This window comes from Mandrillus leucophaeus, unplaced genomic scaffold (genome assembly GCF_000951045.1).
Source record: "Mandrillus leucophaeus isolate KB7577 unplaced genomic scaffold, Mleu.le_1.0 Scaffold466, whole genome shotgun sequence".
In the NCBI taxonomy this organism is placed as follows: domain Eukaryota; kingdom Metazoa; phylum Chordata; class Mammalia; order Primates; family Cercopithecidae; genus Mandrillus; species Mandrillus leucophaeus.
The window spans coordinates 166,701-181,354 of NW_012104987.1; positions in this window are offsets into that span (position 1 = coordinate 166,701).

A 14,654-nucleotide genomic window follows, 5' to 3' on the forward strand; every position below is an offset into this window, starting at 1 on the left:
TAGTCTTTCTTATATTTGATATTTGGAAGAAAAGCCTTAAAGTGTACGTAGGTCTTAATTACTTAATATCTTTGCCTATAGGCCTCCATTGAATACATTAGCCATTGATAATCTACCTGTTTAAACGGCCCGTTTGAACCCTCATGCTTTGAAGACCTGTCTGTTCTTCCAGAAGAGTACATTGAAAGTGCCATCTTTCACTTCCGCATGATCTCTGCGGGTGGCACTCTGCAATTGTTGAAGTCATTTTAGACATAGCATTTATTATCACTGTGGATCTCTGCTCAGGTGTTGAGTTACCAATTCTTTGAAGAAACGTATTTTGAAGAAGTGTGGGAGGAAGGAATACATTTTATGAAGTGTTGAAGCCCGCAATTGACCTTTGACTAATAGGAGTTTTAAGTATGTTAAAAAATCTATACTGGACAGTTACAATAAATTACCAGAGAAAGAGAAGCTTGTGAGCTTGCCAAGCAAGGATTCCAGGGTAGATTTTTGTCTTTCACAAATGAACTTAAAGGAACAAATGACAGTTAAAGTTTGAATGGAAGAGCCTGCTGTTGTTCCACATCTAGTTATTACTGTTTACATTCCTTTGTGGAGCCTACATCTTCCTAAGCTTTTTAGTAAATACATGTTGAACACTTCTGTTTCATGGTTAAGACAGAATCAGAGGCTATGGATACTGACAACTCATTTATCTTTTTTTTTTTTTTTTTTGTCTTTTTTCATGACTCTTACCTACTGCCTCATTTGATTTATAAGCAAAACCCAGAAAACCTACAAATATAAGTGTTTTGGCTTATCTAGAAAAAACATGGAAAATATTACAGTTATTTTTGGTGAGGAAAGTAAACTTTGTATAATTCATTTCAATCTAAATAAAATGCAAATTTTGTTTTAAAAATTTGATTAATAAATCTTGATATCTTAATCAAGTTATAGTACCTTAATCATTTCACAATTGTTGGGAAATAAAGCCGAGCATGTTTGATATCTTTTAAAGGTTAATACCATCTTTCTCCAGTATTGGTTGAAAGGGTAAAGATAATGTAAATTATCAAGCACAATGCTTGATACATAATGGATAAAGCAATGTTTGTCGTACCTGCTTCCTTTTTCTCCAAAAGGTCATCAATGCAGAAAGATAAAAGAAATATCCACACATCCCTCCTAGCTGGGGTGGGGTCAGAGATGAAGTTTAGGAGGCCAAAACTGAGTGGTGTGGATCAGGATCCCAGAGATCACAGGAAACACCTAGAGCAGAGTCAGATATGGTAGTGGGCTGCAAACCAATCAGATAGAGTCCATAAAGCACCAGGACGAAAAAGGTGACCAAAAGGTGATACTGGGCTAAGTCAAGGAGACAGCATCCTTGAACAAGTGGGTTCTGGAAACTCCACTTCTAGAAAACAAAGGCAGAGGTTGTTTTGAAGAAATCTACAGCCTCATGCTATGGTGTGAATGTCTGCGTCCTCCAAGAGTCGTGTTGAAGATGCGGTATTTAAGAGGTGATTGGGTTACATTTGCTCTTCTGTCATGAATGGAAGAACCTATTCGTGGATTAGTAGACTAATGGGTTATTACAGGAGTGGATCTGTTATAAAAGCCAGTTTGGCATTTTCTTGTCCTCTTGCCATGTGACACCCTGAGCTGCCTTAGGACGGAGTCCTCACCAGCAAGAAGGCCCCCATCAGATACAGCCCCTCAACCTTGGACTTCCTAACCTACAAAACTGTAAGAAGTAAGTGTCTTTTCTTTGTAAATAACCCAGTCTCATGCATTCAGTTATAGCAACACAAAACAGACTAAGGTGTGTACAATGGAAAATCCTATGGGAACCCAGCTGTTATGAGCTGGAGGTGAAGAAGAGAGTAGATGACAGAGAGTGATAATGTAGCAGGGATGGAATCATCCCATCTTTCCCAGTCCAGGGTGTCCAAAGGTATTTTTCTCTGGCTCCAAAAGTATTTTTGTCCTACAAGTATAGGAACTTCTCTCCCCACCCTCTGCACCCATGCACACACCAAGTTTCCAGCAGTCTCCTGGACTACACAGGGAAGGGGTACTCATAACCCCATAGAAAGACTGCATTCAGTCTTTGGCATGGGAGGTCTTGGAGACCCTGTAACCTATTGATTCCATGATATAATGGCTGGAGAAATTGCCAGGTGAGCTCTCAAATCCAGGCTGGTGATGGTCCCACTCAAGTGGTAGCAGACATTTGGTAGGTGAGGTTGCAATCTACAGACTGAGGGAGACTGGGGGAATAGAGAATATACTCAGAATTGTTGCCTTCAGGCCACAGAGTTTGAATTGGCTGTGTGGAGTGATGTTGCTATGAGGAATGTATTCATATACCTAGTTACCATATCACTCCACACAGACTAAATCACTCCACTCCATATAAACTAGTTACCATATCACTCCACACAGACTAAATCACTCCACTCCATATAAACTAGTTACCATATCACTCCACACAGACTACATCACTCCACTCCATATAAACTAGGATAGCAGTTCCTGTCCTAGTTTATCTGCCCTGGCATCTTGTGCCCTGCAAACTTATTACAGGACTAAGTTCAGGAGCAATTTGCTATGCGCATTCTCCATCCTATCCCCTGAACTTCTTCCTGCCTTTGGCTTTTGCAATCCTCTTCAGTATTCAGGCACAGGAGCAAGTCTTTCTGCTGTTTTTCCCACAGTAAACCTCAATAGCCACAGCACAAGATTCACTGGAAAGAATTTCAGCTTCGTCTAGGCTAAAGACATTATATAATAATATTTATAAAGGCAGACCAGGTGTGGTGGCTCACACCTGTAATGTTAACACTCAGGGAGGCCAAAGTGGGAAGACTGCTTGAACTCAGGAGTTCGAGACCAGCCTGGGCAACATAGTGAGACCTCATCTCTATAAAATAAGAATAATAATAATAAAACAAAAATATATATAATTATAAGGGCAGATGAAACATTCTAAACCCTCCACTCTCCAAATGGGAATGATTTCTAAAATTTCAAGACTAGCAAACACATAGTTCCTTAGGAAAAGAAGAAAAGTGACTATTTTCTAACAAGAACATAACCAAAGGGGTATTTGGTAATTGTTAAAGACTAAAATCACTTCGCCTGGGAGAACAGGGCATGGATCCCAAGCAGAAAGTTCAGGAGCCAGAGCCAGGATCTCTTCGATCTCTTTGAATGCAGTCCCAATAAACACCATCTTCCTGGAGCTCAGGGTGGAAACACAGTACTCCTGTAAACAGTGACTAATTGGACAGCCTTGCACCATTCCCAAGACCACTAAGGAACTACGGTGGCCATGGTTTTCAGCGGCCATGGTTTCTGGTATCATCCCCTGTACATGAAGGTGAGTGAGGTCGCGCCATTAGCAGACACGGGAGGAAATAGATCATTATGCAGGAGCATTTTCTGAGCATAACCGTCCAAATGCATCCTGGCGTGGATGTGGGAAACAGGCTGCGACTTTCCATGAAAGACAACCACAGGAGAAATGTACAGAATGTGAGCTCACAAAACAAGAATCCTAAAAATGTTTAAGAAGATAAACATTATGAATAACAGCGAATGGAAGCGTTTACACCAAAGGAAATAGACGAAGTCAACCTGAAAAGTATCCCAGGATAAGTATCTTTAAAATTCTTAAAGTGATAAAGAATGGAAATTAAAACAAGAAGAAGCAGGAAAAATATTTTAGGTTCACACCTATACAGAGTGAAACTTCTGAAATTAAGGGTACAGAATAGAGAAAAGATCCCGAAAGTTATTAGAGAACACACACAAAAAAACATAAATCTGATTGAGATTACATGTACCTTTGGAAATGTGGACTGTTGGAAGTCAGTACACGGTTACTCTGATTTTAGAATTTTATATCCAGCTGAAGAATCATCCAAGTGTTGGGGCAGATTCCTGACAACTTCATACAGGCCATGTTTTAAACAGAGTTGCATTGACAGAACAACTTAGAATGGATTCTATCAAGAGAAAAAAAAAGAGGTCTAAAGAATGAATTAATATGTGGTAGCCAGGCATGGTGGCTCACACCTGTAATCACAGCACTTTGGGAGGCAGAGGCAGGCAGATCTCTTTGAGCTCAGAGTTTGAGACCAGCCTGGCCAACATGATAAAACTCCGTCTCTACCAAAAATACAAAAATTAGCCAGGCACGGTGGTGCGCACCTCTAGTCTCAGCTACTGGGATGGCTGAGGTGGGAGAATCGCTGGAGACCTGGAAGTGAATGCTGCAGTGAGCTGAGATCGCGCCGCTGCACTCCAGCCTGGGCAACAGAGTCAGACCCCATGTCAAAATAAATAAAGTGTGTGTGTGTGTGTGTGAAGAATTAATGGTAAGAAAAGAAATTAGTAAACAAATATTAGTGAATCTTAATGTGTATCATTATTAAAAATTATTACAAAATTGAGTATCATTAGTTATGAGCTGGGAAATAAACTTGGAAGTTAGAAGGTAAGATGAGAGTGAAAAAAAATAAAGTATTTCAACTATTTTGTCATATTTCTGAGGAAGATTGAGGTACAGAATAGCTTTATGTTTAACTAGAAAAAAAAATCTTAAATTTTCATTAACTCTATAATTATAGAACATAGAATATAAATATAGAAATGGAAAATATAACTTTTTTTGAGACAGAGTCTCCTGTCTCCCAGGCTGGAGAGCAGTGGCATCACCTCACTGCAATCTCTTCCTCCTGTTTTCCAGCGATTCTTGTCCTCAGCCTAAAGGAGTAGCTGGGATTACAGGTGTTCGCCACCACGCCCAGCTAATTCTTATATTTTTACTAGAGACAGTGTTTCACCACATTGGCCAGGTTGATCTCAAACTCCTGACCTCAGGTGATCTGCCTGCCATGGCCTCCCAAAGTGCTGAGATTACACACGTGAGCTACCACACCAGGCCAGAAAATATAACTTTTTGAACAAATAGAGGGAAATGAAACAAAGAAAACTTCACCTATGCAATTGGAAATAGGAAGAGAAGCGAAGATAATATTAAACTGCAAACACAAAATAATATAAAAGAAAGAAATTCAAGTATATTTGCAGTTGTAATATAGCTAATGGTTTTAAACTGCCTCTTAAAAATTTGCAGAATAGACTAAAAATATATCTAGATATAGTATGTAAGGGACACTTAAAACATTACTACCCCAAAAATTGGAACATAAAGAATTGGAAAAAGAGATATAAGACAAATACTGAGCAAAATGAAGTTATATATCTCTCCAAAAAACAACTTAATATGAAAAGAATTCGTTGAATTCAAATGGGTCATTCATATGGATAAAATGATTTAAAAATCCATCAAGAATCTAAAACAATGATAAATCTGTACTCAGTAATATAGCCTCAAATTATGAAGTTGTCAAATTTGATGTAATTATAGTGGGAAACTAATTTTTTTTTTTTTTTTTTTTGAGGCAGAGTCTCACCGTGTCACCCAGGCTGGAGTGCAGTGGCAAGATCTCGTCTCACTGCAAGCTCTGCCTCCTGGGTTCATGCCATTCTCCTGCTTCAGCCTACCGAGTAGCTGGAACTACAGGCGCCCGCCACCACGCCCAGCTAATTTTTTGTATTTTTGTATTTCACCGTGTTAGCCAGGATGATCTCGATCTCCTGACCTCATGATCCACCTGCCTTGGCCTCCCAAAGTGCTGGGATTACAGATGTGAGCCACCGAACCCAGCTGGAAATTAACATATTAATACAAAACTTACATTAACTAAAACTTTCCAAAACTAACACAAAACTTGTTAAAGCTACACAATATGTGAATAACATGATTAACATATCATGGTAATCATGTTATTCACACACATTTATGTTACACACACGTTTGTGACCACACAAATATACCCAATAGAGAGAGAATAAACTTTATTTTCAAACACTTTCAAAATATAGAGGGTTTTTTTGTTTGTTTTTTGAGATAGAGTCTCGCTCTGTTGCCCAGGCTGGAGTGCAATGATACAATCTCGGCTCACTGCAACCTCCGCCTCTCAGGTTCAAGTGATTCTCCTGCCTCAGTCTCCTGAGTAGCTGGGATTACAGGTGCGTGCCACCATGCCCGGATATTTTTGTATTTTTAGTAGAGATGGGGTTTCACCATGTTGGCCAGACTGGTCTCGAACTCCTGACCTCAGGTGATCTGCCTGCCTCGGCCTCACAGAGTGCTAGGATTACAGGCGTGAGCCACCACGCCCAGTTTAAATATGTTTTAAAATACTGGTCAAATACTATATGCAAACTAGGCTTAATAAATTATGAAAACTAGTATCCTATGGGTTATACTATTTGCCAAAATACAATAAACGTAGAAATCAACAATAAAATGACACATAAATAACTTTTCTCCATTATAAAAGGAATGCAAAAAGCAAACTGTTATACTACTTATGGGCTAAAAAGGAAATCAAAATGATAATATTTGATACCAAATGTCAACAAAAGTCCTATCCATTAAACTTATGGAATTATGCTAAAGTGGTACATAAAGGAAAATTTATAACCTTAAATTCACTCATTACAAACAAAAAAGATGAAAATAAAAGTGTTCAATTGAAATCTAGAGAGAGGATAACAAAGTAAACTCTAAAGAATGCAAGAACAAGGGAAAATAAAGATCAAAGAAGAAATGGATTAATTTGGGGGAAAACAGATCCAATCAACAAACCAAATCTATTACTTTTACAAAGGGCAAATAAAATAGAAATCTTGAGATAAGCCATAAAAAGGAAAAATGTAGAAAAAAATCAACATTAAAGAACAGCGCTTTCTTTTCTATGTTATTTTCTTCTTCCTTTTCCTTTTTCTTTCCTTCTTGAATAATGGAAACCACAAGCCAGTAGCTGGGGCTGAACAAGGTAGGTGTTGTGGGGAGAGCCACAGAGGCTGCATGAGGTGTCAGAGACCACGAAGGCTGAGGAGGTGTCCCCGTAGGGAGGCAGCCTGATACGGCCTATCGAAGGCTGAGCAGGGCAAGAAGAGGGTCCACAAGGAGGGGCACCATCTGCAATAACCCAGAGACAGCTAGGGCATCAGAAACCAAGCCAACTGAGGAGGACATTGCCAGAGTCTGAGGTACAGGTTTCTGGAGACTGAGCAGAGGGAAGAGGGCCTCTATTCAGGGACATCCCAGAGGAGGGTGCACAGGGTGTCAGAGCCAGAGAAAGTTGGTGGGTGGGCCGGGCATGGTGACTCATGCCTGTAATTCCAGCACTTTGGGAGGCCAAGGCGAGCAGATCATGAGGTCAAGAGATCGAGACCATCCTGGCCAACATTGTGAAACCCCATCTCTATTAAAAATACAAAAATTAGTTTGGTGTGGTGGCGGGTGCCTATAGTCCCAGCTACTTGGGAGGTTGAGGCAGGAGAATCGCTTGAACCCGGGGGGGCAGAAGTTACAGTAAGCCGAGATCGTGCCACTGCACTCCAGCCTGGTGGCAGAGCAAGACTCCATCTCAAATAAAAAACTTCATTGATTAATTTAAAAAAAAAAAGAAAGCTGGTGGTGGGAGCAGGGGGTGTCTGTCTAGGAGGAAGGCCCATCAGGGGGTCTAGGGGCCTGAGCAGGTTAAAGATAGTGTCCACCCAGTGAGAGGGCTGGCATGGGATGTCAGAGCCCAAGATGGGAGAGAAGCGCTCCCATGCAGGAAATGACCCAGCCCAAGGCAGATGAGGAGGACATTCTTGCCGAGGCAGAGGGGTAAGCAGGGTGGCGGAGCCCAAAAGAGGTGAGAAAGACATCAACACAGGTTAAAGGAGGGAGGAAGAAAGAAAGGAAACGGCAATGGCAATGAAAAGAGTAGCATGCAGGATTCAGTCAGTAAATACATTAAGAGTAATGGCAGCCAGCCTTCTCACTGTTGGAGAAGTTGTTTAGAAACATGGAGAGGGGCCGGGTGCAGTGGCTCACACCCCTAATCCCAACTCTTTAGGAGGTTGAGGGGGCGCATCACATAGGGCCAGGAGTTCGAGACCAGCCTGGCCAACATGGCGAAACCCTGTCTTTACTAAAAATACAAAAATTAGCTGGGCGTGGTAGTGCGTATCTGTAATTCCTACCACTTGGGAGGCTGAGGTACTAGAATCATTTGAACCAGAGAGGTGGAGAAAAAGGACACAGAACTCAATTTAAAGGCAGTCTCACTGGCCAGTTTGAGCATCAGAATAAATAATGGTAATAACAGATTCCCTAATGAACAAATTAAAACCTAGTGAATAAAATAGCAATCATTCAGGCCAGGTGTGGTTGTTCACACCTGTAATCTTAGCACTTTGGGAGGCCAAGGCTGGCAGATCATCTGAGTCAGGAGTTCGAGACCAGCCCGGCCTACATGGGGAAACCCCGTCTCTACTAAAAATACAAAAATTAGCCAAGTGTGGTGCCACCTGTAAACCCAGCTAGTTGGGAGGCTGAGGCAGAAGAACTGCTTGAACCCAGGGGGCAGAGGTTGCAGTGAGCTGAAATCATGCCACTTCACTCCAGCCTGGGTGAAAGAGCGAAACTCCATCTCTAAACAAACAAACAAATAGCAATCATTGAGTATAAATTAATACAAATTGAATGAATCCATAAATGGAAAGTTTGATAAGGAATGCAATATTTACATGTTCTCTGTATTGATCCATTAGTCCGTTTTCACACTGCTGTAAAGATACCACCTGAGACTGGGTAATTTATAAACAAAGGCCATTTAGCTGACTCACAGTTCCACATGGCGGGGGAGGCCTCAGGAAACTTACAATCATGGCAGAAGGGGAACCAGGCACCTTCTTCACAAGGAGGCAGGAGAGAAGTGAGCAGGTGCAACTGCCATATAGAAAACCATTAGATCTCATGAGAATTCACTGACTATCACGAGAACAGCATGGGGGAACCACCACTATGATCCAGTTACCGACCACCAGGACCCACCCTCAACCCCTGGGAATTACAGCTTGAATTACAATTCAAGATGAGTTTTGGGTGGGGACACAGAGCCAAACCAGATCACTCTCAAAGCACCTCCTCACACAATAGCATTAATTAAAAAAGAAAATCAATTACCTTACAACGTATAAGCCTGGCAGACACCACCTGCATTAGTCTCACATATCTAGACATCCTATTGGGCTGCTTCTCTGGAGAACCCATATATCTCAATATAGGAGAGGAGATTTATTATCGGAATTGGCTCATGAGCTAACGGAGGCCGAGAAGTCCCATGCTATGCCATTGCAAGCTGAAGAATCAGGAAGGTTAGTGCTGTAATCCATTCTGAGCTTGAAGGCCTGAGAACCAGAGGAGCCAACAATTCAAGGCTGAAGACCTGGAAACCAGCAGATGAGAGTAGAAGTGTGCTCGTGAAAGCCCCAGAGTCCAAGGCCCTGAGAACCAGGAGCTCCAGTGTCGAGGGTAAGAGAAGATGAATGTCTCATCTCAGGAAGGAAGAGAGCATTCACCCTTCCTTGTTATATCTGTTCTATTCCAGTCCTCAATGGATTCGATAACGCCCACCCACATTGGTGAAAGTAGATTCTCCTTACTCAGTCCACTGATTCAAATGCCAATCTCTTCTAGAAACATCCTCACAGACACACGCAGAAATAATGTTTTACCAGCTATTGGCGCATCCCTTAGCCCAGCCAAGTTGACACATAAAATTGACCATCACACTCCCTTAATCAAATCCCAACAGGACAAACCAAAATCAGGTTCCCATCTGTCAGGTTGCAATAGAAGAACACAGCATCATTTCTGTGATATTCCTGATAAAGTTGCACACCTGAATCTAATCATGTGGAAACATCAAACTCAAATTGAAGAACATTCTACAAATTACTGACCTGTAACCTTCAAATATATCAAGGTCCAAAAACATCAAGAGAAAACTGAGGAACTGTTCCAAATTGAAGGAGACCAAAGCAACACAACTAAATGCAATGCATGATTCTGGACTGGATCCTTTTTCTCTAAAGCACATTGAAGGGCGATTTGCAAAGTTTGATGGGTGTTGTGGAATAGATTGTAATAACAAATCAGTGATAATGTCCTAATGTTTATGGTTTGATTGTTGGTATGTAAAAGAATGTTCTTGTTTGTAGGAAATACATACTAAATTATTTAGGGGTAATGAAGTTTCATGTTAACAAATTACTCTCAGATGATGGAGAAAAAGTTCTGCGTGTTTATTTGCAACAATTTGAGATTGTTTCCAACAAAAACAGGAAAAGAAAGATGATTGTTTTAAATAGAGATAAATAAGATTTGGGAGTACTTTTTAGAAAAAAGAGAAATAGCAATTCTAATGTCTGGGCAAAATGAATAAATTTCTGGAATATAATTCAGAGCATTCAGGTAGAGCACATAACTACAGCCTCATCTGACGCACCTAGAAATGCTGGATAACATTTTTTAAAAGTATTTTAAATGCGTAACTCAGTTCACAAGAATGTAGAGTATCCTCAGAAGAAAGAAAACATAGAAATACAAAGTAGGGAGGGACTGTTAGCACTTTCACATAGAAAATTTAAAAGTTTATGACCTTGGGTTACAAAGATATTAATTATATTAGCCCAAAATAAGAACAATAGAAAATCATAAATGTGGCTATATCAAAATTTTACACCTCTACTTAAACAGAAACAGCATATACAAAAATGAGACAACATCTAGGATGAAGAACATACATAATGGAGAGTTACTTTTAATGATATGATACCAGGCCAGGTGCAGTGGCTCACACCTGTAATCCCAGCCCTTTAGGAGGCTGAGCAGGGCAGATCACTTGTGGTCAGCAGTTGGAGACCAGCCTGGCCAACATGGTGAAACCCCAACTCTACCAAAAATATTAAAAAATTAGCCAGTGTGGTGGCACGTGCCTATAATCCCAACTACTCAAGAGGCTGAAGCAGGAGAATTGCTTGAACTCGGGAGTCGGAGGTTACAGTGAGCCAAGATCATGCCCCTGCACTTCCAGCCTGGGTGACAGAGCGAGACTCTGTCTCAAATAAATAAATGAATAAATAAACATAAGATACCAAAATAACTAAAATTTACAGGGACAAATATGACTCAATAGAAAAATTACTCTATCCAAGTACACAACAAACATATGAAAAGATGATAAAAGTCACCAGTAATCAGGAAAGTACAAATTAAAATAATGCTATGCCGTTTTTCATCCATTGGATTGGCCAACAATTTAAGATCTGCATATTACATATTGTTGAGGGGTCAAAATAAAGTTCAGATGAGTTGCTGATGGAAATCACTACAGCCATTGGGGAGGACAATTTGATTGTATCTATTAAATGTGAAAATATACATACTCTTTCTCAGCGATTCTTTCCGGTCTCTAGGTTAAACAAATATACATGGATATGGAAATATGCAAAGATGAGCAATACAGCATTCTTTATAAGAGAGGAATGGAGGAGGGTAGGAAGTAACCACATAATTCAACAGGGGAATGAGCAAATAAGTGAGCAAATGAATTAAAATCACATGGGTGATTATTCAATAGTTACAAGAATGAGCTATATTTGTAGGTATCTATACATATAGTTCCAAAAATAACATTGAGTAAACAAGTAAGCTGTCAAATAACGTGTACCAATGTGTATAAAACCCCAGAAAAAGAGTATTTTCTCTGGTTATATGTGTGTGAGTGTGTGGGAGTGAAAGTATATAAAAGAACTCTGGTAATAGTGATTGGTTCTGCTTGGTGGTTGAGTCAGTATGGATTATGATAGATGTCAAAGTGATAGTTCATTTCTAACCATAACATTCTAGTTTTTAAAGAAATTATCTATATTCGTGTATAACTTGTGCAATTTTTTAAAACGTGATTAAAAAAACAAAAGCCAACATGCTAATATCTTAACACCAGTTAATCCCAACTGGTGCCAATATGGATGAGTTTTCTTGTCTGACTTCAACATGAGATCTTTTACCTACTCCAGTAGGAGTGAAGTTTCTCATATTAAAAATACATAAGTACTACTATTCATTGATTTCAAATAATTTTATAATTTTGTCATGCCCTGAGAAACCCAAAATTTCTCTGAGTCCTGGCATTAAACAAAAAGTTTAAATTACCAACAGATTCCATTTCTCTTGAATCTTTTTTTCTAGCATATGCTTCCACTAAAGATCAATTTGAGCCTGAATGTTAGTGTTCAAATATATTGCATTTCAGATGAGTTATAAGAATGAAAAGGCAGAATTCTTTATTATTACTAATAAAGATAATTCATCAGCTGCTGCAAGAAGAAAGCATGCTATTTCCAAGGGACTGGGGGAGGAGAATAGAGGCAATTATCTATTAACTGTACTCTCTATAGAGGAGCAAATTAAACTAGTAAAGATAAGGGTGGATTGTATCCTGAAGTTTCTTTACTCCATTTACAGCATATGCCTGGCACTTGAGTACCTAATATACTAAATCTTTGAGTAATCTAATGCCCATTTTGCTCTTGGCTTCTAGCTCTGAAAGAAGAGTGGCAAACTAATTGTGAAAGCCACAGAGCCTCTTGTGGTCTTCACAAAGCCTGGTGTATCCAAATGCAGATTAGTCTCAGGGATGCTATGTCAGTGAAGAGTAATCTAGGGTCCTTTTAAAACTCTTGGTGGGTTTTGCCTAAGATTCGAAGCCTAAAGCTCTGAATTCTGAGTTCCCTGATTACGGACTGAGGAAACAATATCCCCAAAATGGAAAGCTCCAGATCTGTGTGCTTAGATTTAGACTCCAAGGACTGAAAATCCTGCACGTAAGCTGTATGTCTAAGTAATATTTATGATGTAGCAAACCAGCCAAGAGCTGGTGGTTCTGATCAGCAGATAAGGAAGGGACAACATCTGACATCTTTACCTACCTTGACTGTGAGTATATGAAATCCAGGCAACCAAGTAAATAGAACAGAGACTGGAAGACGTGATACTTCCTGGGAGAATATGTGCTGGTAAGGATCAATCTCATGGGCTTCTTAGGCAGGTCTTGCTAACACAAAATCTGTGGGTGCCAACAATATGTATTCTATATTATATATTCTACATTATATTATATATAGACAGATCTAATTTTCCCCTATCTGTCATCAACACCTACCACCTATTTGAAGCACAAGTTTCTAATATTGTATTTACGGGCAAAAAGTCAGGACCATCAAATGGCCTGTGTGTGAACTGCTGTACACACTGAGCAAAAACAGAGTAAACTTTTATCCATTTGCTGTTTGTAAAATGACTTCAAGATTCAAAGCCCTGATCCATCATCTCCTCTGTCAAAGATGCCTGGAGGAGCATAACAAGCTGCATCAGACATAAAACCAGTCATAAGCATGTGGCTTTGTCTTCTCTGTTTTCAAAGAAACTTTTTTGTTTTTTTAGACAGGGTCTCACTCTGTTGCCCAGGCTGGAGTACAGTGGCACAATCATGACTCACTGCAGCCTCAACCTCCTTGGCTCAAGCAATGCTCCCACCTCAGCCTCCCGAGCTGGGACCACAAGCATATGCACCATCACTCCCGGCATTTTTTGTTTGTTTGTTTGTAGAAACAGGATCTTGCTGTGTTGCCCAGGTTGGTCTCAAACTCTTACACTTAAGTGAATGACCAACCACAGCCTTTCAGAGTGAGGCAGGATTTCTCTCAAGTCACATGTCAGCTGGAGACCCCCAGCAGGTGATGCCCTTGCCCAGGCCTTGCTCGGGCCTGGGTTTGCTGCAGGAGACACCTCATCCACTCAGCCTGCTGGACCATACCCAGCCTGCATTCTAGCATGGATCCTGCTACTGTGGTGACTGTGCACTCAGTCCCCAGCAGGAGTGGGTATGTGAGCAAGTGAGTGAGCAAGTGAGCACAGGGTCCAACTGGCTATTCCAAGTGCCAACACAGAAGCAGGTTCTGTGCAGTGCTTTCGGTTGGACCAGGCATGTCGCAAGCCACTTCCACAGTGGACTCCAGCGTCTAGACAAGGGGAACGCACTGGTGCCCAGGCAGTGGTGCCCACCACCCCAAAGCCCCAGAGGGGGTGTTACAGTGTGCCAGTTAGCTCTTTTAGTCCCGCTGTCTGCAGCCCGAGGACAGCAGCATGTTAACAGCTCTGTCAGCCCCTTGCCCGACTCTGGCCTGTAGCTTCGGGGTTAGCTTGGCTCTGCCACTGCTTCATGTTAACAGCTCTGTCAGCACCTTCCCCAACTCAGGCCTGCAGCTTTGGGGCTAGCTTGGCCCTACCACTACTTCCTCATGTGGGGCAGCTCGGCAGAGGGCAGAGTGCCAAGGTGTTACAGCTTTCTCTGTATCTACACTCAGTGGGTCCCAAGCTTTTGTCCTATGTCTAAGAAGAATGAGGATATGCTGACAATTGAAAGGTCAGGAGGGCAAAGAAGAATTTTGTTAAGCAACAAAACAGCTCTCAGTAGAGAGGGGACGTGAGGCTTGTCACCCACCTGAAGTCAGGTGGTTTGTCTGTCCGTGTGGCTAGGTTTGGGGCTTTTATGGGCTCAGAATGAGAAGTGTGTGCTCACTGTTTTGTGAGTATACAGAAAAAGTTAAAACAAAGGCATCACTCAACGGTGGGCATGACAATGTAAAAAGCCACTCATCAGGGAGGGGTAGATATATGTAAA